Genomic DNA, 21,836 nt, shown 5'->3' with positions numbered 1-21,836 from the left:
CTTGTAAACTAAAGGGTTAGGGTGTGAAGCTAAAAAAGAAGGAAGGGACAAAAGCATGCAGCAGCGTAGGCGAGTGCAGAGAGGAGGAAAAGAAGCTCGTGGCGGGCTGCAGGAGGCTCGGACGAGGACGAGCATGGAGAAACAAATTCTCAACATGCAGAAGCGACCATGTTTGGTACCGGAATCGTGTCAAACGGTGCTGGTCCACAGCCGGCCCTGCCACGTCATAGTGCTCGTTCCCGTGCCACGTTAGTAGCGGCGGCGCTATTGAAGGGAGAGGGCACGCTAACAATAGGAAGGGCTTTTTGCATGAGTTGCAAGGAGAGTTAACGGGGGGAACCAAGCCAAGGAAGGAAGGGCGAGCTTCTCTCTTGATCGGAAATCCAAGCTAAGGAAGGGCGAGCCTCTCTCGAGATCCAATCCAAAGGTGCTTCGGCTCGTCCTTGGCACACAAACAAGGACAAGCTCTCTCTCTAAATCTCCAAGCCATGCAAGGGCGATGGCAGGCATAACGAGGGAAGTAAGAAAGGGAGGAAGCTATCAACGAAGCAAGAAGAGAGGAAGATCTCGACAAGCAAGATCTCTCGCTCTCTTTTCTCTGTGCCGTGACCAAGCAAGTCATAATAAGATTGTGGTTGAGGAAAAAGGAGATTGAGGTTAAGGTGAAGAGAGCTGATGACAAAAGCAAGGAGTCGGCAAGGAAGGAGCACTTTCTCTTGCTCTTGGCCATAAAATAGAGAAGAGGGGTGTAAAGTTCTTGAGAAGGAGAGACCTCAGAACTATTGAATGAGCTCGGAAGAGAAAAGCACAAGGAAGGCTAAGCAAATGTATTGGTCAAGCAAGTGTTAAAGCTCTGGATAGCAATTAAAGAGCAGGGAGTTGCAGCACAGTTGGTAATAATTGATGCATGATGATCGACAAAATGAACTTACATGAGGTTTGCAAAATCTCGAAAGTAGAAGAAGCAGCTAAAGCGACAGAAGGGAATCTCATCACCGACATCAGTCCGAAGTTGATTAAGCATTTTCTTAAGTCCGGTGTCGTTAACGGCCCGGTTAATCTTGTAAACGGGAGCTTAAGCTCCTAGTTAGCAGATGATCCAAGTGACGATGTGGTTAACATCCCGCCTTAGCGAAAGGTTAAGTTAAACGAATTAATCGATTAATTGATGATTGCGGTGATTACCAGAGTTATCAGTTGTTCTTGTTCTCTCTCTTTCACACCTCCCACAGCCAGAGGCCCGACGCCTGCTCGGCTCACGTAGCGAACACATATCCCCCGACAGCGGCGGCATCATCTTGGATGATGAAGGCAAGAAGGTGATTTCCCGCATGTGCAATGAAGATGATGTAGCTCAAGAACAACTTAGGGCAAAGGATTATGAATCAAAAGCTTAACAAATCTGTATAGCCGACAAATGACTAAATTCATGCCTGCAACTTATGCCAACCCAATTACAATGTAATGGGTCCTATTTATATGCTTTGGGATTACTGTGGTAGCTGTCGTAGTAATTACTGATTGATCCATTGCCCGTCTCACAGGAGCCGGTTCCCACCTAGTGAGACTGTCTCAGCCATCTACAATCTCCTTTGTAAGGCTTTAGTAGGCTCACATGGAAAGCATTGTGTATGAGCCAATGACTGGGCAACTTGAGTTGATAGGCCATCTCATTGATTGGTCTAAGAATTTGGAAGGGACCATAGTACCTTTTTGCTAACTTAGCATAGTACTTTTGGTGTCCCGTAGGATTGTTGCTCGTCGTGTGCCTTAATCGAGCATTGGGAAATTTAAGTAAGACCCAATCATTTTCTTTAAAGTCTTGGGATCTTCTATGCTTATCAGCAATAGCCTTTTGCCTTTGCTGTGAGATAGAGATAGCATCCTTAATCTTTTGGAAAGATTCTTATAGGTCTCGGCTATACTCATCTGCAACAAAGATCTTCCCGTGTACTTTGAGTAGCAGGGGACTTTTGGATCTTCCCTCAATTACCTTGAAAGGTGCTTTTACCATGGAAGTATGTATAGTGTTATTGTAAGCATACTCCAGTAAGGGTGAGTACTTCTTCCATTGGGACCTTTGATCTACTTCCGTTACATAGGATTTTAGTAGATCAAGAATTGTTAGGTTAGCTATTTCACTTTGACCATCCGTTTGGGGATGAAAGGTCAAAGAGAAATTTAGCCTTGTCCCTAAATTCTCAAAGAGACCCTTCCAAAAATTACTGGTCATTCTAGGATCTCTATCCAACACTATGGACATTAGCAAGCCATGGTACTTGAAGATTTGTGAAATGAAGAGGGTTGCCATTTGATGGGCTTTGATAGTCTTTTTGACAGGTATAAAGTTGTTCGCTAAACCTGTCTACTATCGTCTATATTCCCATATTCCCATGGATAGACTTAGGCAATTCAAAGATAAAATCCATGGATATGCTCTCCCATGGTGAATTATGGATTGGCAAAGGTTGAAGCAATCCAGGTTGCCATCCTCTATCAAACTTCATCTTTTGGCATACCACACATTTAGAAACATACTCTTGTATGTTTGCTTTCATGGTAGGCCAATAGAAATATGTTTCAATCCCTTTTAGGGTAGACTGAATCGCTCTATGCCGCGCATAAGGAGGACCAGGAGATTCATACATTACTTCTTATGTAGTGAGTTAGTAACACATAGTCTATTTCCAAGAGAAGATAACCATCTTGTAAAGTAAATGGTTCCTCTTTCTTCCCTAGTGCAAGGGCTGAAATCACATTTCTAAAATTGGGATAAATATCATACTCATCTATCATGGAAGACAGATCATTGTGAGTTGCTATGGAAACCGCATTCACTCTCGTCCGTCTTGAGAGTGCATCGGCTACTCGATTATGCTTGCCAACAATGTGAGCAATATGAAAATGAAACTGCAAAAAAAAAAAATCCCACCTCATTTGTTTGTTGGAGAGCTTGGTTTGAGTCATGAAGTACTTAAGACTCTGGTGATCCGTTCATAGAATGAAAGGAGTCCCCAATAAATAGTGCTTCCATGAGTCTAAGGCATGTAGAACTGCGAGGAGTTCCTTTTCATATATGCCTAGAGCTTGCTCAACAGGTTCAAGCCTTCGAATTTCATAGGCTATGGCGTGCCCTTCTTGGAGCAAAACAGCTCCCTGCCTATCCTTGCGCGCGGCAGCCCAGCCCGCCCCCCCTATTGTGCGCTGCACTACCCGCCCTGCCTGCTGCCCTCTCGTGCCGCCACCCCCCCACCTGCTGCTCTCTCAAGCTTCCGCACCCCTATCCGCCTTATCCCCCCCCCCCCCACCCGCTTTTCTCTTCGCTCTCTGCCTCTTTCTCGAAGTTTCCCTGCAATTGGCTCTGGCAGCATTGTTCTTTGGATAGTGCTTTGTGTCTGCATGGCTTCCTTCTCAAGTGATAACTCCCAAGTGATGCCCTTCCCCCCCCCCCCCCCCCCCCCCCCCCCCCCCAAGTGTTGCCCCTTGATAGTGACCTCTCAGTGTTCTTTTATAGGTGCAGGTTGCATTAGTTTAGGATAATCTGATTAGGTTAGGGCCCTAATCAGGAGAGAGAAAGTGAGGAGCCGGGTCTCAGATGGTTGAAACTTGCTTTGTTTTAGAAGAACTTTAAAATGATATCTCCGGTCTTTGTGACCATCACCTAGAGAGGGGTGGCAATATACAATTGGATTTTTTATACAAGGTTTTGGGTTGAAAATAGAAAAATAGATTACCTTACATATGTTTACTATGGAGATGCATCGTGGACAAGATGCCGGTGAATGGCGAGCTTCGCTGGTGCATCGATGTAGCATGTTCATCACTTTCGAGGCCGGCCGGGGCATGCCTTTGGTGTTATTTCTTGATTCGTGGTCGCCTTCGCGTGATTTGGTTGTTTGTCTAAGCTTGTTGTCCATCTTTGTTGTTTTCTTTTTTATTTTCTTCTTCTTGTGCGTGCGTATGGTGTGTGTGTGTGTGTGTGCGCTCATGCGTGCAATGTACTTGTATATGTATGTGCATGTGCTCGTGAGTGTGCATGTGCTCGTGCGTGTGTATGTGCGTGTGTGGGTGTATGTAATTGTTTGTGTGTGCTTGTAAGTGTGCAAGTGTGTGTGTGTGTGTATAGGTTAAGAGAGAGAGAGAGAGAGAGAGAGAGAGAGAGAGAGAGAGAGAGAGAGAGAGAGAGAGAGATTTCTTACACAAAAGGAGAGTGTGTATGTGAGTGTTTGTGGGTGTGTGTATGTGTGTAGGTATGTTGGTAAGTGTGTGTGTGTGGGAAAGAGAGAGAGAGAGAGAGAGAGAGAGAGAGAGAGAGAGAGAGAGAGAGAGAGAGAGAGAGAGAGAGATTTTTTACATGTTGAACTGACACAAAACAAGGAAGAGGGAGGGAGGCTGAATGAGGGAGAGAGAGAGAGAGAGAGAGAGAGAGGGAATGAGCAAAATATGGCAAGAGAGAGGATGAGGGAGTGTGTGTGCGGGTGGATGTGTGGGTGAGTGTGTGTGTGTGTGTGTGTGTGTGTGGTGGGGGAACGAGAGAGAGAGGGGGATATTTTTGCTGGCTCGCGGCACAGGAAAGGAGAGAGAGATAGCGAGCGTGAGTGAGCAAGAGGGGGAAAGATGGACGGAGAGGGTGAGGGAGTGTGAGTGAGCGAGAGGGGTAGAGAGGGAGGGATAGGGTGAGGGAGTGAGTGGGTGTGTGTGTGTGTGTGTGTGTGTGTGTGTGTGTGGGAAAATGACAAAGAGAAACAAATATTTCTCAGTTGGCTTGGATGGTGCTGACATAGGAAAGAAGAGAGAGGGAGAGGGAGTCAATGAGAGAGAGGAAGAGATGGAGGTGTGAGAGAGTGTGCGTGGTGTGAGTTTATAGAGAGAGAGAGAGAGAGAGAGAGAGAGAGAGAGAGAGAGAGAGAGAGAGAGAGAGAGAGAGAGAGAGAGAGATGGAGACAATGGAGGCGAGGGAGAAGGGTAGTGCCAACGTGGGCAGGGGGGGCCATCTGCATGCGCATGAGCAAGGGGGGTGATGCGAGGGAGGAAGATAAAAACTTTTTTAAAAAATTTAATTCATCATTAAGCTCTCCCCGATTGGGGTTGATTCTCGGGGCCAGGCTCCGAATGCCGACCGTCATTAGCCCTCCCCTTCTGGCTGGAGGCATTCATGTCTCTAGCTCTATTTATAATTTTGTAGTAGCAAAGCTGGAGGATTCTCCCTCCTCTGGAATATCTAGCCTCCAATATCAAACCTTAAGAAGTACCTTTTTAGCCTCCATCCATTGACTCTGGTCTTGTGAATTCGACTATCTGCTTCCATCAAATTCTAGCTGTCATTGGTGTATCTCTTTCTGAAAATGAATGGCCCTTCCCATCTAGGCTGAAACTTCTTATCTTCCTAGTTTCAATTCTGTTGTCGTATCACAGTAGTAACATGCCTTTCTTCAGACCCTTTTCCTTAAGCCCTTGATTGAATGTGAGTCATCATCGTTCTGCTTGCATTGCAAAGTGGTTGATTGCATCTTCTCTATCTAGCTAAAGCCTTTATAGATCCAAGATGTGGTTGTAGAGATGGGAAATTAGGTGCTGTAACTGACTAGCCATGACTCGCAAGATGGCTATCTGTACCTCAATGGGTAGAATGGCCTCCTTTCCATATACCAAATGGAAAGGGCTAAAACCTAGTGATGTTCGGAATGTCATGCGGTAGGCCCAAAGAGCAGCCATGAGATGCTTATCCCAATCACTTGTTGGCTATTCAACTGCTTTGTGATGATCTTATAGATCATGCTATTTACCTTTTTCAGTAGACCATTGCATTGTGGGTAGTATGGAGTGGAGTGGCGGCATTACAAGTGGGGTGGTGGCATGTAATGCCTACCTTTTTCATCAGTTCTCCCACCGTTGCCTCTAAAACCTGGGCCTCTATCAGATATTATCTCCAAAGGTGTGCCAAACAGGCAAAAAACGTGCTCAAAACTTTTCCACTTCTTGGGATGTGATACGTGTGGTGGTTACTGCTTTCGCCCATCGGGTCATGTAGTCTACACCAACTAGAATGTATAGTTTACTTGATTGGGCCCTTGGTAAAGGACCAGTTGCATCTATTCCCCACTTCTCAAACGGGCCATATGAGATGATCGGAGTCTATGGCTCATAGGTTAGTGTTCTATCACTAGATACTTGACAAGCTCTGCATGTTTTAGACCAATGATGCATATCCCTGTTCAGACTAGGCTAAGAGAATCTTGCCTGTAGAATCTTCCTACTAGTGATATCTTGAGAAAAGCGATTGCCAAAAACACCATCATGGCAACTTGAGATTACCTCCGTGATTTCACTGGAGATTGGCACTCGCCTGAGAATCTGGTCTTTTCCCTTGCAGTACAGGGTGTTGTTTATAAGGCAGTATCTTCTTGCCTTTCAGACAAGCCGTTTCTAGCCCTTGGTATACCCTTCAGAACATTCTCTTCTATCTAAGAAGCTGATGATATCAGGCATAGCATCACTACCCTGAAAGAGGGACAACTTCAACTTGATTGCTCCTATGGGAACATCTTGTATTCTTTCCTTGGCTAGAGCATCCGCTTCTTGATTTTCTGCCCTAGGGACATGAAATAATTGCAGTGCTTCAAAATTTCTTAAAAGATCCTTAACTTGGCACGATTGGCCACGCAAAACTATATTTTTACAAATCCAAGTGCCACTTATCTGCTTTATTAAGAGCATGGCATCACCAAACACATTTAGGCATTGAACCCCTTGCAAAACACATTGTTCTAATCTAAGAATTAAGGCCGGCTACTCTTCTTCATTGTTGGAGTGAGAGTGTAGCAGTTGCCCAATAGAGAATACCTTTTCCCTTTCCTCATTGAAAATGATGATGCCAGCTGCAACCTAGTCCGCTGTTCTTTTGTATGCTCCATCAAAGAAAATAGAGTGAGATCCTTCTATCTTAGGAATTTCCACCATTGGTGTCACTCCTTTACCTTCTGTGTTGACCTTTAGTTTCTTCTCATAATGATGATGAGTGAGAATACCTGCTAGACTAGCTTTAGTGAAGTTTTCCGCTTGCATAGTGTAATCAAACTCTTGTAATCTAATGATCCACTTAGAGATTCTAGATGAGACATCCCATGTGTTGCATCACATACGGAAAGTCCTCTTCCATTGTTAGAATTACAAAGGGTCTAGGAAATAGATAAGAGCGGAAATTTGTAGTGGCAAACATCAATGCAAGCACCATGTGCTCTAGCATGGTGAGTCCTTTTTCTGATGGGGTCATGACACAACTAGAGAAGTAGATAGGATGCATGAAAGAGGTTTGGGGATCCTTCTACATTAGTATGGCTCCAAGTGTATCACTCCCTACACTGGGGTTAACATAAAATGGTTTGTCCCATCTAGGGGATGCAATGGTAGGAAGTGTAGCCAGGATATGTTTCACTTTGCTAAAGTGTTGCTCATTTTCTTCACTCCATAGGAAGACATCTCTATGGGTGGCTTGTTGTGAAGGGAGAACTACCTGAGAGAGCAAGTGGATGAACTTGCTCAAGTACCTTACCTTCTAAAGGCAAGAGACTAATTGCTTAGCTGTTGTGGGTGATCACAAAGATACTAAAGCTTGAATCTTTCTAGGGTCAGTCTCAATTTCTTTGTTGAAATTACATGGCCGAGAAGAATGACCTTGCTTTTGACCAACGTGACACTTATCTACATTAAGCTGGCCACCCAAGGTCTATAGCCTAGCTTGGATATCATAAACCTTTCTCAAATGGAGGGAGCAAGAACTATAGATGCAAAAATCATCTATAAAAACTCGTATTGACTTACCAATGTATGGCTAGAAGAGAAAATTTACATAGCATTGGAATGTGGCCGGAGTGTTGGTGAGGCCAAAAGGCATCACCTTGTAAGAAATTCATCCCCATGGTGCTATGAAGGTTGTCTTTTTCTGGTCTTCTTTTTCAATGCTAATCTAAAAATAGCATGAGTAGCAAGCACATACTGTGTTGCACTCATGACCTACTACCTCGTTGAGAATCTTGTCTTGGAATGGGAGGGGAAAATGATCCCTCTTTGTTGCTGCATTGAGAGGTTTGTAATCTACACAAACCCTCCACTTACCATTCTTCTTTGCTGTGACTACCATTGGAGAGACCCACTCTGAGTCCTCGGCGGGGGAAATGAAACATGCCTGTAGCAAATTCCTTACCTCTTTGAGCAATGCTTCTTGCTGAACTACCCCAAGCCTTTTTAGTTTTTGCACTACAGGCTTACTTCCTTCCTTGAGTCTTATGCAATGTTGCACCACTGTGATCCCTGTGATCTTGTCATAACCATCAATGAACAGTGTGGTGAAGTTGCCTAGCACAGAGATGTATTCTTCTCTCTCTTCACTAGCTAACTCAATGGAGAGCATCCGATGTAACTTATTTGTATCCACCAAGGGTTGTGTACCTGATGGTCCCAGTTGGTTCTTTGGTGGTGTTTCAGATTGTGTCAATCTCTTTGGATCTTTGAGGATGACTCCCATCACTTTGATGCTACTGTTGCTCTCTTCAGTTGTTGTCGTCTCTTCTCCCGAAGTGCTTAAAGAGTCACTGGTGAATTCATCTTCCAATGCCTCCAAGATCATGTTGTGTTGCTTCCCAATCTTCATGTCATAGAATATGGGCTTTCCCTTAGCATCCTTCATCTGGATCATTCCGATACTCCAGTCCTGGTTAGCCTCCATAGCCATGAGCCATGGTCTTCCAAGAATGATAGGATATCCCTCCCCTTTGGGTGGCATGAAAAAAAATTCTACCTCCACTTATGTGTTTAATTCCTTCACTTTGACTGCATTCACAATGCATATGAATTTCACTTTGACGTTATTTGCCATTTTAGCTCTGCAGGGTGCCGGCCTACTTACCTCTAGGCCTAGATGGTGCATCATTTTCTCACTCATGACGCATATCTTTGTGCCACCATCTATGTAGATGCTTGAGATGCATTGACCCATACTGTGGGCATCCATGATAGGTAGGATTTTTTCAAGATTCCTCCCAGAGATAGCCCGAGCTATCGTTGGTCTTGAATTTCTTGTACTTACCATCTTCGTCCATTGTCTCCTCATTCTTGGTGCAAGATGGAGTAATTGGGGCCAGGTTATCTGGAGACACTGCATTAATACATATTGAACAAGGTTGTATGGTTTAGCATACTCATCTAATGGAAAATCCATGATGTCAATCTTCCACCGAGGCTTAGACACTTGCTTGCTAGACTCTTCTTTTTCCTTCATCTTCTCCTCCCTTTGAGAGGACTTTCATGCCTGGCACACTTCACTCCCATGGCATCCACCTCTTCTACTTTTCCTTTTACTTTGTCCTTCTCTTTGACATGCTCTTCTACCTTTGCCTTCCCTTTAACTTCAAGGCTGATGACACTTACAACTTGGTTTCTAGCAGGTGGTGGAGGTAGCGGTTGAATGAGAGGTTGTGGTGGTGGTGGTGGTTGTATGGGTAGTTGAAGGATTTGGATCGGTGGAATCAACTCTGGCTGCCTGGGTGGTGGTTGTCTCACCCTTGGTGGAGAAATTTTTATTCTTCCTTCCTCCTCTATTGAAGTTCTGCCTTCTTGGATGAGGACAGTAGTACATGCCATGTCCGTCCTCTCAATAGTTGTAACAATGGTAGTCTTGATTCTGTCTTTGTTGCCGTCTTCCTTGCTCTAGATTTTTGACAGGTGCATGCCCTTACTACACCAGATGTACTAAAAGATTCTCTAAGTGGTTAATGATTTGGTTGAGCAGGTTTTGTTGATCTTCAGCCAATTCCTGTGGTTGATTCCTCTGGACGGCTGCTGTAGGTGAGGCGAGGTGTGGTCAGGCCCTTCCTGGTTCTTCTTCCTGGGTAGTTCTAGCTTGTGGATGCAACTTCTTATCTTTAAGGTGTGCTACTTCAAATGCTACCTCATATGTAGTAGGAAACCTTCCCTTCACCTTCTCTTTAAGAATTGGCCATAAAACAGTCACAAACCAGTCTTTCTTTAGGAAATCCGGTGCCCCTTCACCCTCCCTCAACGACGCAACCCATCGTCCCCATAGATCCACAAACCTGGATTCATATGCTGCATACTCAGCCATACTTCATTGCTTCAACTCCATCAACAATTTCCATAGCTTCTCGGATGTGGTGCCTTCTCCAAAATGCCTTAGGAATGCTGCTTTAGCAGATCCCACCTCTCCTTTGTGGATGGCACGAAGGCATTGTACCATGATCTTGCTTCCACTTTCATTAGCAGCGAAAAAATACGTAGATGCAAAGCATCGTCATCCCTTTCAGAGAGGACACATGCTATTTCAAGGTTATCAAGAAATCTGAAGCATCTTCCCCCACTTACTCGTGACGGTTGCGAAGGAAATGTTTGCCATTGCAAAGAAAAACAAGATTTCTTTCAAAAAAAAAATCTTAAACACAAATGACTTAGCGGCTTATAGAGGCTTTCTTACAAGGCTAGGTGGATAGATTTGAGCAGGAGCTAAGAAGAGCGCAAGGCTAGAATAAAATAAAGATGCTTACATAAAAAGAGTGGTAGTAATGAAGAAGGGGCAAGATGATGGGACGTGGGGATCTAAGGATCTCATCAAGCATCTCTACTCTGAATAGGAAAAAAATATTTTGCTGGTAGAATATCTTCCTATCAATGTACACGTTTACATGCATGTGTTGCAAGAAACAAAAAGGAAAGACTTCTGTCCTATTGTAATTATCCATGTCGGGTGTAGAGTTCCATACCTTCAGTGTTGACAAGGTGACACCTTCACCACATACCTCTATCTCTTGTTGAAGTCCACATAATCCTCCACATTGGGTCCAAAATAGAATGGGCAAGAAGACTCTACCTCAATCAAATTTCCATTTTTCATCTGGCGGTGATGCTTGGGTGGTCGTACTTCACTTGAACTCTCCAAGCCTAGAGAGAGCGTAGCCCCACCTGCTTCCACCAAATGCTTTAGGCTTTGTGTCTTGGACTTAGTGGTTGATGTAGTTGAAAACTCTTCTCGGACCATTGGAGAAAAAAAACTTGATGCTACACAAAATTTGACTGATGTGAGAGTGCTGACGTTGTTTTCAAAGGCAAAACTAACCGTTCTTTCTTCACCTCCTCTTTCGGCACTCATTGATAGAATGCTTTGGTTGACAACAATGATGACATTTCAAAGCCCTCCCTCTTGATGCTCTTCATTTGTGATTAGAATGAGCAATGCAAGGTGGGGATCTTGCCTCTTGGATATCGACAATGCTGCAACCTGGTAGCAACACTTTGATGAAGGCCTTGAGTACCTCTTCAATTTCTTCCTCCTCCGTTCTCCAATTGGAGAATTCCCAAAGCCATTCATCCATGGTCAATCATGTGCATCATTTTCAGCGTTGTAAAGTGAAGGTTATTGACAAGGTCTCCTCCGTGGGGGCAACAAATGACAAGCGCAAGTGCAAAACGGACCCTGGCAACCTCTACGCCAGGGCCGTGCATGCCGAACTCACCCGAGAAGTGAACATGCGACACCAACTAGCTTAGAGCGGCTAGGGCACGGATATTAGTGATTAAACTAATACTACACACCAGAGAGAGAGAGAGAGAGAGAGAGAGAGAGAAAGATATATACTGAGGCGGTCCGGGGTGGGCAACAAGAAGAGAAACCTCTAGACACCCTTCAAGGCTCCCGTGCTGCTCAATGGGGCTGGGGCACAACACAACACAAACCAAAACAACAAACCCACAGCCAAATCCCAACTACACAAGGGGCACCACCTAGTTTAAGGGTGAACTAGGACGCAACAGAGGAGAATCGTTAGAGCAACCCACAAACAAGGAAGGAATTTACACTAACCCTAACACCAATGGAACACTTTCACACACTAAAACACGAGAGAGAGAGAGAGAGAGAGAGAGAGAGAGAGAGAGAGAGAGAGAGAGAGAGAGAGAGAGAGAGAGAGAGAGATAGTGCTCGGGCTGCTTTGAAACGTATCAGCAATGATCAAGCAAATACAACTATATATTTAAGAAAGAGAGAGAAAGGGGGAGGGGGTGCTTGTTGCATTAATACCTTCTTACAAATCTGTCATGACAAATCAAAGTGAGATTAGTATTTGTTCAACATAGCTTGCGTAAATTTCACCACAACACATCACAAAAAAAAGCCACCCAAATCACTGTCTTAAAGCCAGGGGAGTCCTCTCCACCCTGTCGCCCTCTTACAGTATGTGGGATTTATGGCTAGATTGATGACAACACCAGAGACAAGCTATCAAGAACATAACAAAAAACACCAAGACACTTACGCATCATTGTTGTCCATTACTTCACGTTGGAAGGGAGACAAAGTATCCAAGCTTAGTCCAAATCCACCCTCCTTGATTCAGCAAATGTTGGGCTTACACTAGTAGGAGAAATGATAGATTTCCTACTCTCAATTGAATGATCACTCTCTCTCTTACAATGGCATAGAGTTCCCTTGCTAATCCCCTATTACAACACATGCACATGCATAAGACAATGAGCTTCCACTCAAGAGCTCCTTCTAGAGAGCTTGAGCTTGGCTTCTCAAGCTATAGCATAGTGCTCTTGCTTATGGCTCCCCCTTTTGTGCTAGCTACACCCTCCTTTTATAGCAATTTTGAATGCTAAGGTTACTCCTTTAACCATGGTTGGGTTAGATTTTCAGCCATTTATCTAATTTCTTTTTCTTGGAATTATCAAGAAGTTGGCGGGGAAAGAGAGAGGAGAGAAATGGAGGTGATAGGACTTTTCATAGTGGGTTAGTGTTAGTAGAGTTAGTATTAATTTACAAATGGAATTGGATATTTACAATGGGAGTATCCATGTAGGATACAAATAAGGAAGAAAAACTCTTAAGAGGTAAGAAAAAGTGGATTTCTTACAAGGTTGATGCTCCAAGTGTCTTGAGTAGGGCCAATTTTGACGCTTGTTGACGGTCCACTAGCTTTGACGGTACATTTTTTCTCCACTCTTGACCTTCCTTGAGAGACAAGGTAATTGAAGCTGAGTAATCAACCACCATGATGCTGTCTTTTAAGAGAAGAGGCTGAATTTTGTGGTTTTTTTGATAGATATGGGTAAATTGGAGGAGGAAAAATGAGACTAGGTGGTCAATTTTGGAATGGAATTGTGTGTGGGAGGTATGAGTTCACCATGGTTTCTCTTATTCTTCAAAGTTGAGGAGAAGGTGAGTAGGGTGCAGAGAGGAGTGGTGAGAGAGGTGGGGATGATGAGTGGAGAAGTGTGTGTGAAAGAGGAAAATGATAAAGTGGAAGAGAGAGTGTGGCTGCATAGCATGGGAAAACTGGGGTCCACTAATAAAATCATAGCTCACAGCTCGTAGCTCAAAAAAATATGAAAAAAATTGAGGCAAAAGTTCAACCCACGAGCTACAACTTTTGTTTGTATCGCCTTTTCATATTTGAAGAGCAAGTGAATTTTAAAAATTCAGCAAAACCGACCGTTTTTTTCCACTGCACAAGGTCCTTGTGGGGTCCTTCTTTGGATGATTCTTTTGAATACCTCCAAGAGTGATCCCTCCATAGTGCATGTATGCATGCCACCTACCCTTGACCTTATTTGGTAGGTCTATAATTGAAGATATTGTTGAGATTATGATATAAGTGAATAGTACAACTAAGAAAATCAAATATTGAGGGGTCTAAAAAATATGTACATGTCAAATATAAATAATATAAGTGGAAAAAATATAAAGGGGTCAAAAGAAATCTCTCTCATTATGAGGCTACCATAAAAAGATAAATATTTTTGGTGTTCTAAGTTTTTAGAAAAAAAAACAAAATAGATGTAGGAAGGGAAAAATCACAATAGTGAAAAAATATACACATAAATAAAACTAGTTTTTTTGGATTTTTGTTGTGGTGGAGTTACACCAAATATAAGAGAAGCTTACATGAAAATATTTCTATATGGAATAAAGAGTATGAAAAATGGTAAGAAAAAATTGTGGTAATGGTGAGGCAATGTACAGAGCATAAATAACACACACCTAGGTAGAAATATTTAAATAAATACCAAAATAATTATGAAAAAAACTTTTATTTAGGCCCTATATACAAAGAAATATTTACATACGCATGGGCCATAATATACTTATATTTTTTATATTTTTTATTTTTTTGGCTCAACTAGCCCAATGACTAGCTAATTGAGGGTTTTTTAAGAAGATATGGGAAATGTCCCGTGACTCACGCAAGCCTATGTACAGTGAAATGGTAGGGATAACCACAGTGTTTGGGTGATTTTGGTAGGGTGAGGTAACTCACTATGGCAATTACAAAGAGCCGAAAAACGGCTATCATTAGCCCTCCCCCTGGATGATGGTATATTCATGTACCATCATAGAGAATCTTTTCCAAAGAGAGTGCTTCAGAGTCCTTGACGAGATCTTTATTGTTTGGCCCCTCAGAATTTTGGCTAGAGTTACACTCATGCTTCATGTAACAATACTTACATGAGACAGTGGCCTTTTGACAGATCTTTGGTAGATCCTTTGGTAGAAGGCGACTCAAATAGGGCTTCAAGCGATACCCGTTTACTTTCCTGGAGTGCTCTTTACCATTCAAGTCCATAAGCTGATAGTAACTTGAATTGAAAACCTTCTTGACTATGTATGGCCCCTGCCATCTTGTTTCAAATTTGGCATCAAAACGATTATCTAGTCGATTGTCATACCTTAGCACAAGATCTCCTTCATTGATGCCTTTGTCCTTCAGTTTCTTGTCAAGCTTCTCCTTTGTCTGTGTGGATTTCCTCTTATAGCATTCGTATGCTGCTTCTCTTTTCCACTCAAGCTCAGCTAAGGTAAGAAGTCAATCCATCCATGCTTCTTGATCATCTTGTGCTCCTTTGCCATGAAGTCGCATTGTTGGAATGTTGAGCTCATAGGCTGCAAAGCCTCTTGACCATAGACCAAGTGAAATGGTGTGAACTCCGTGGCTTCCCTATATGTGGTTCGATATGCCCACAAGGCACCATCCAAGAAGTCATCCCATAATTTTGTCTTGTTTTGCACCATCTTTCTAATGATTCCTGCAATGACACCATTAGCCTTCTCCACCAAACCATTTGACTGGGGATAGTAGGGTGTACTGTGACGATGGAGAATGCGAAGTTCTTCACAGACTTCTGTGAGCAATCCCTTTCTAAACCCTGGACCATTATCAGAAAAAATCTCCAAAGGTGTGCCAAATCTACAACAAATGTGAGTGTAGACGAATTTGCTCACTGTCCTCTCATTTACCTTTGCTACACTTTGTGCTTCCACCCACCTAGTCATATAGTCTACAGCCACTAGAATGTAGAGTTTACCATTTTTTGTCCTAGGCAGAGGACCCATAGCATCAATGCCCCACTTTTCAAAGGGTCCATTTGCAAGCACTATTTGCCTCGGGCCATAAACCAATCTTCTATTCCCATTTACCTGACAATTGTGACAACTTTTACACCAATGTTGGACATCCACATGCAGACTTGGCCAAACATACCCCGCAAGCAAAATTTTCTTCACAGTTAATTCTTGGGCAAAATGACCACCACATTCTTCTTCATGCAAACCTTTTAGAATGGCTGGAATTTCCTCAATAGTTGGTACTCTTCTGCATACTTGATCCCTCCCTCTTTGATAGAGGGAGCCTTCTAGGAAGAGATATAAACCTGCCTTCTTCATGAGTCTCCTCTTCTGAGCCTTCGTGAAGTCTTGTGGAAACTCACCCTCCAAAATGTAGCCGATAATGGGAGCCAATGACTCCAATCCCTGGTATCTCAGTTGCTTGACAGCTGCTGCCACCATTATGACCTGCACTTCTCTCTCAACACATGTAACTGCTTGTTGTGCAAGTAAATCGGCATCTTCATTTTGTTTCCTCGGAATATGATATAGTTGCACTTCTTCAAACTGATTAAACATCTTATGAATGGCATGAACTTTTGTCCTTAAGCTTTCATTCTTGCATGCCCAAATGCCTAAAATCTGTTTAACAATGAGAAGTGCATCTCCCTTTACCATGAGACGTTTTATCCCTTGGCCAATGCACATCTTCAAACCATGAAGTAGTGTGTCGTATTCTGCTTCATTGTTGCTAGTTGAACCTGGTAGATTGACCTTCTCTTTCATGACCACCTCTCCACTTGGGTTGAGCAATACTAGCCCTCCCCCTGCTTTCCCTGTGGCTCGACGAAAAGCTCCATCAAAGAACAAGGTAAAAGCATTAGGAATACTTTTTGGTGGTGGCAATGGTAGGGTCTTTACTTGAGGCACCTTAATTTCCTTCTCATGTACCCTATAAGTGAGAATCCCTGCCAATTGTGCACGCACACTATCTTCTACCTTGAAAGAGTATTGGAACTCTTGCAACTCCATAATCCACTTTGAGATCCTAGTACTAAGATTCATTTGAGATGACACCCAAGGGAACAAATTTTCTGCAGTGAGAATTACAAAAGGTTTTGGTAGCAGGTAGGATCTAAACTTTCTCACCGCAAACATGAGAGAAAGCATCATGAGTTCTGCTTCTGTGTAGTCTCTCTCCAAAGCATTCATGACCCTACTAGCAAAGTAGATGGGTCGCATCCTTGTACTGTGGGGATCTTGTTGTAGCAACACAGCACCAATTGTTTCCCTTCCAACACTAGAGATAACAAAGAATGTGTACTCCCAACAAGGAGGCATGAGTGTTGGTAGATCTGACAAAATGACTTTAATGTTACAAAAATACTCTTCAAGCTCATCAGACCATGCAAATTCTACTTGTTGTGTCAACTTTTGCAAAGGATGAAGCAACTCCGAGGCTAAGTGAATGAAGCGTGACATATACTTCACCTTCTGAATGAAAGAGATGACCTCCTTAAGACTCTTCGGTGATGGGAGCTCAATAAGAGCCTTTGCCTTTGAAGGATCCACCTCAATGCCTTTATAGGAAACCTTGTGACCGAGCAAGATCACTTCATCCTCACCTATGTGGCACTTGTCGGGGTTGAGCTGACCTCCCATGTCGTAGAGCTTCTTTAAACCTTCTTCTACCCTTTGTAGATGCAATGATTTTGAGCTATAAATACAGAAATCATCAATGAACACCCTAATTGACTTTCCAAAGAATGCTTGAAACACCATGTTCATGAAACGTTGGAATGTTGCAGGAGCATTTGTCAGACCAAATGGCATGACTCTAAAAGCATAACAACCCCAAGGAGTGATAAAGGTTGTTTTCAATTGATCCTCCAATGCAATCCCTATTTGAAATTAACGTGAGTAGCCATCACACACAGTGTACTTCTCATGACCAGCTACCTCATTTAGTATCTCATCCTGAAATGGGAGGGGAAAGTGATCTCTTTTTGTTGCCTCATTAATGGGACGGTAATCCACACACACCCTCCACTTGCCATTTTTCTTAGGAGTGACAACAACAGGAGAGACCCACTCTGAATTCTCCACTGGATAAATGAAACCTGCTGCTAGAAGCTTTCTTACCTCCTTGAGTAGAGCCTGCTCCTTAATGACTCCTAGCCTTCGTAGCTTTTGAGCCTTAGGTGTGGCCTCTTGCTTCAACTCAATCTTGTGTTGAACAACATCTACTCCACGCACATCGGTGTAGTCTTTAGCAAAAAGCCTTGGAAATTTCCTTAGCACACATTTGAACTCCTCTCTTTCATCCTTTGTAAGTGTTGTAGACAACATACCTTCTAACATTCCTTCATCTTCCACCTTTTGGTTCTCTTGGGAACCTACCTCTTCCAAACCTCGACAAGAGGTCTCTTGGTTGCTTGGCTTAAACCTTACCCCCATGACTTCGATGGAAGACTCCTCTTCAGTAATGCTGCTGCTACTTTCTTCTTCTGAAGTGCTATCGGTCCAACCTTCTTCCGTCTCACTTTGAGATGATTCTTCATGGAGCTCCTCTTGGCGTTGCTCCTTCATGTCAAAGACAACCTTCTTATGATTGTCATTCCTGCAAATTAATTTCCCACTCTCCCAATCCTGCAAAGCTCGCATTTTCATTAGCCATGGTCTTCCTAGGATAAATGGATAACCACTTCCCTTGGTCAACATAACATAAAAATCCACTGCCTTCTTAATGCCAAAGGCCTCCACAAAAACATTTTTACAAATGCCTACGCACCTAGCCTTGCTATTGTTTGCCATTTTCACTTTGATTTCCGGTGTCTCATGGATGTGCATGCCTAGTCTTTGCATGAGCCCTTCTGTCATGATGCAAATTTGTGCACCCCCATCCACTAGACCTTTCCTAACCAATCTTCCTTTTATGTAACAATCTAGCACAGGTGTAATATCCTCGTTGATTTCAGCATGTGCAATTTTTACAACAGGAAAACTCTCTTTTACCTTTCTCCTAGTGATAACTGCCTTTGTTAAATCCCTCCTAACTTGTGGACATAATGCAAGAAACTAAGGCCATGAGATATCAGGACCCTTACCTTGCATGTCTTCCAACAGGTTGTATGGAGCCATACCATGTCCAAGAGGGAAGTCTTGGAGATTGATACGACGTCGAGTCCTCTTAGCTTCCTTGGTCTCCTTTGCCTTCTTGCCTTGTCCATGGTCACTCTGTGATGGGACACCCTCTTTCTCTTTACCTTTTCCTCGGCCACGCTTAATGCCATTTGCTTCCATGTCAACCTCATTTGAGTTTGTCACCTCTACCACATGCACATTTGGATCTGGCAAAGGTGGAACTCCTTCTACCCCTTGTGGAGGTGGTCTTGGTCCATTTGGCCTTTGTAGAAGCCTTGGTTGTTGACCAGCTCCTTCTCCTGCATTCATCACTGGGTAATTCAAGTTAGGTCTCCCTGGCTCTCCACGGGGCCAAGGAAAATTATACATCCCATGTCCAGACTCTCCGCAATTCCAACATTGCAAGACTCTCCTAGGTCGTGGATCTCGCTCTTCAGACTTCTTTGCTTGTCCCTTTGGACCTACAGCTTGTGCAAGGTGAATTGACAGGCTGCTTAAAGATTCGTTTAACTTCTCAATTACTTCCGTCGTTACCTCAGGAATCTCCCTCGATGTTGATGCTTGTGACTTACCTTTGGGTCTAAGACCTTCTATTGGAACCTCTCCCCTTAAGCACTTGAGTTTCCTATATTTCTCAGCAGCCCTAGTTTCAGCTGCATCAAAAGTAGCAGGTGCACCCGCCTCAACTTTTACCTTAAGGTCAGGAAAGAGTCCGGCTATGAACCTCTCCTTCTTTAAAAATTCTGCACCATCACCAGGGTTAGCAACATTTCGTATCCATAGAGCCCAAAGACGTAGAAACTCTTGTTTGTACAAGTAGTAGTCATCTAAGTCTTTTTGCTTATGAGAAACAATGCCTTGCCATAGTTTTTGAGTGTTTTGGGGATCAAAGAAGTATCTCTTAAAACGATTCAAAACTTCTGTGTTATTCCCCTTAACTTCTTCAGGCAAAGAGTCAAACCAAGTACTAGCATCTTTCCTAAGGACCACCTCAAAAATTTCTACACATTCTTGATCGGTTACTATCCTCTTGATACGGCAAGACAACTTGAAATTTGCTAAAAATAATTCTGCATCCTCTCCAGGCTCTCCAAAGAAAAGAGGATATCCAGACATTTGGCGTTGGCTCTCCATTATTATGAAAGATTACAACATGAGTTACAATAAGGGATACAATAGAGATTTAGAACCACTTGCCTGCAAATGAAGAAGTAAGAAAATACCACCCTAGGTTTTCTTCTTCAGCTATCCAAGCTTCAATGAGGTTTCGATTTGTTTGATCAAAACAAAAAGGTAGACTATTGATGAGCTCTAAGAAGGGTTGAAATTCTTCAAAGCTAAGGCGATAAACAGAAATCTCTAGAACTTCATTTTTTGGATCCAAAAGAGCAACCACGTCCCAAGTGATAAATTGCACTTGTTCTACAATTCCCAACGCACAAGCGGTTTGTATAAAAACTAGATCTTCATACTCGTCGAAGGCCGTGAGAAAGTAGCAATTGACTAGGAGCTCCTTTCCTTCGAGTTCCACACAGTCGGAGTGAGGCAACCTTCTCACAATTTCATAAAGAACATCCTCATCAAGTCCAATCAAGTTTGCAAGATTTAAAGACTCCACTTGTGCTACAAAATTCCTGGACAAAAACTCCTTAGGATTATGGTTAAATCATTCAAAAGCATAAAGAGATTTACAATGTCTCTATGAACAAAGTGTCATAGAAAGTAGAGAAGGATGAGAATTTATACAAATTTGCAATCTTCTCTATGCTCTCTTTATTAAGACAAGCTCTCAATAGCTCCCTATCTCCTTTGTTGAAAGCGAAAGGAAGACTATTAATAAGACGCAAATGAGGGAAAAATTCACCAAATGTGAGTCTATGAAGCATGAACTCTGGCCGCAAGTTTCCTGAAGAGTCTTCCTCAATGGTGAAATGCACTCGCCAAACGCAAAATTTCACTCTATTTACCAATCTTAGGGCACACACTAGTTGGATGAATGCGCGGTCTTCCTTAGTGCCCAACAACAAGAGGAAAATGGAATCCACGCGTAGGACCTTCCGTCTTAACTTCACCACCCTCTTGTTATGAGGGAGACGCCTTACTACTTGCTCCTGCAACTCAATTGGTAATAGAGCTAGATCTCTAAGGATTGAACTTTCACTGCACACACATTCCCAGTTAGAACAAATGATCGTTTTTTTGTTTCTTGTAACAACTTGGACAAAGAAAAAACAAACATACACACTATTTTGCCAGGCTGCACTTCATTTAAAATAAAATGAACACATGTACATCAAAAGAAGTGTGGTAGTTGATGAGAGGTAGAATGACAGGGTTTGGTGATGCAAGAATTTCTCCTGCTCTTTGGGCACCAAACATGAACACCATTCGTTGTTGAAAATGGATCTTTCTACTAATTGCAACGTTTATTCTAATGTGTGGAGAAAAATGAAAGGGAAAAACCTCTATTCCTGGGCCATTATCCATGGCCTATGCATGTCCTAATGCTTAAAATAACACAAAAATATAGAGGTCCAAGCTAATATTGTACCTAATGAGAGGCAAAATAAAAGGATTTACCGAAGTGTTTATCTCTGCTAACCTAAGAGGACCTAAAATTCTATGAATTACTCGCTGAAATTGCAACTTAGTACTAACAATTATGTGTACCTTTTGCCTTGCAATGGGAATGAAGGGATCATACAAATTCTCGTGATTCATGCAAACTACTTGATTGTGCTAAAGGTTGAGCCTTCACAAAACATACACAAGCCTGTCCTCAGTGGGGGCACCAATTTGAGGCGGTCCGGGGCGGGCAACAAGAAGAGCAACCTCTAGACACCCTTCAAGGCTCCCGTGCTGCTCAATGGGGCTGGGGCACAACACAACACAAACCAAAACAACAAAACCACAGCCAAATCCCAACTACACAAGGGGCACAACCTAGTTTAAGGGCGAACTAGGATACAACAGAGGAGAATCATTACAGCAACCCACAAACAAGCAAGGAATTTACACTAACCCTAACACCAATGGAACACTTTCACACACTAAAACACGAGAGAGAGAGAGAGAGAGAGAGAGAGAGAGAGAGAGGAGAGAGAGAGAGAGAGAGAGAGAGAGAGAGATAGTGCTCGGGCTGCTTTGAAACGTATCGGCAATGATCAAGCAAATACAACTATATATTTAAGAAAGAGAGAGAAAGGGGGAGGGGGTGCTTGTTGCATTAATACCTTCTTACAAATCTGTCATGACAAATCAAAGTGAGATTAGTATTTGTTCAACATAGCTTGCGTAAATTTCA

This window comes from Adiantum capillus-veneris, chromosome 30 (genome assembly GCF_014529385.1).
Source record: "Adiantum capillus-veneris isolate H3 chromosome 30, ASM1452938v2, whole genome shotgun sequence".
Classification (NCBI taxonomy): domain Eukaryota; kingdom Viridiplantae; phylum Streptophyta; class Polypodiopsida; order Polypodiales; family Pteridaceae; genus Adiantum; species Adiantum capillus-veneris.
Note: the sequence above shows the minus strand (reverse complement) of the source record.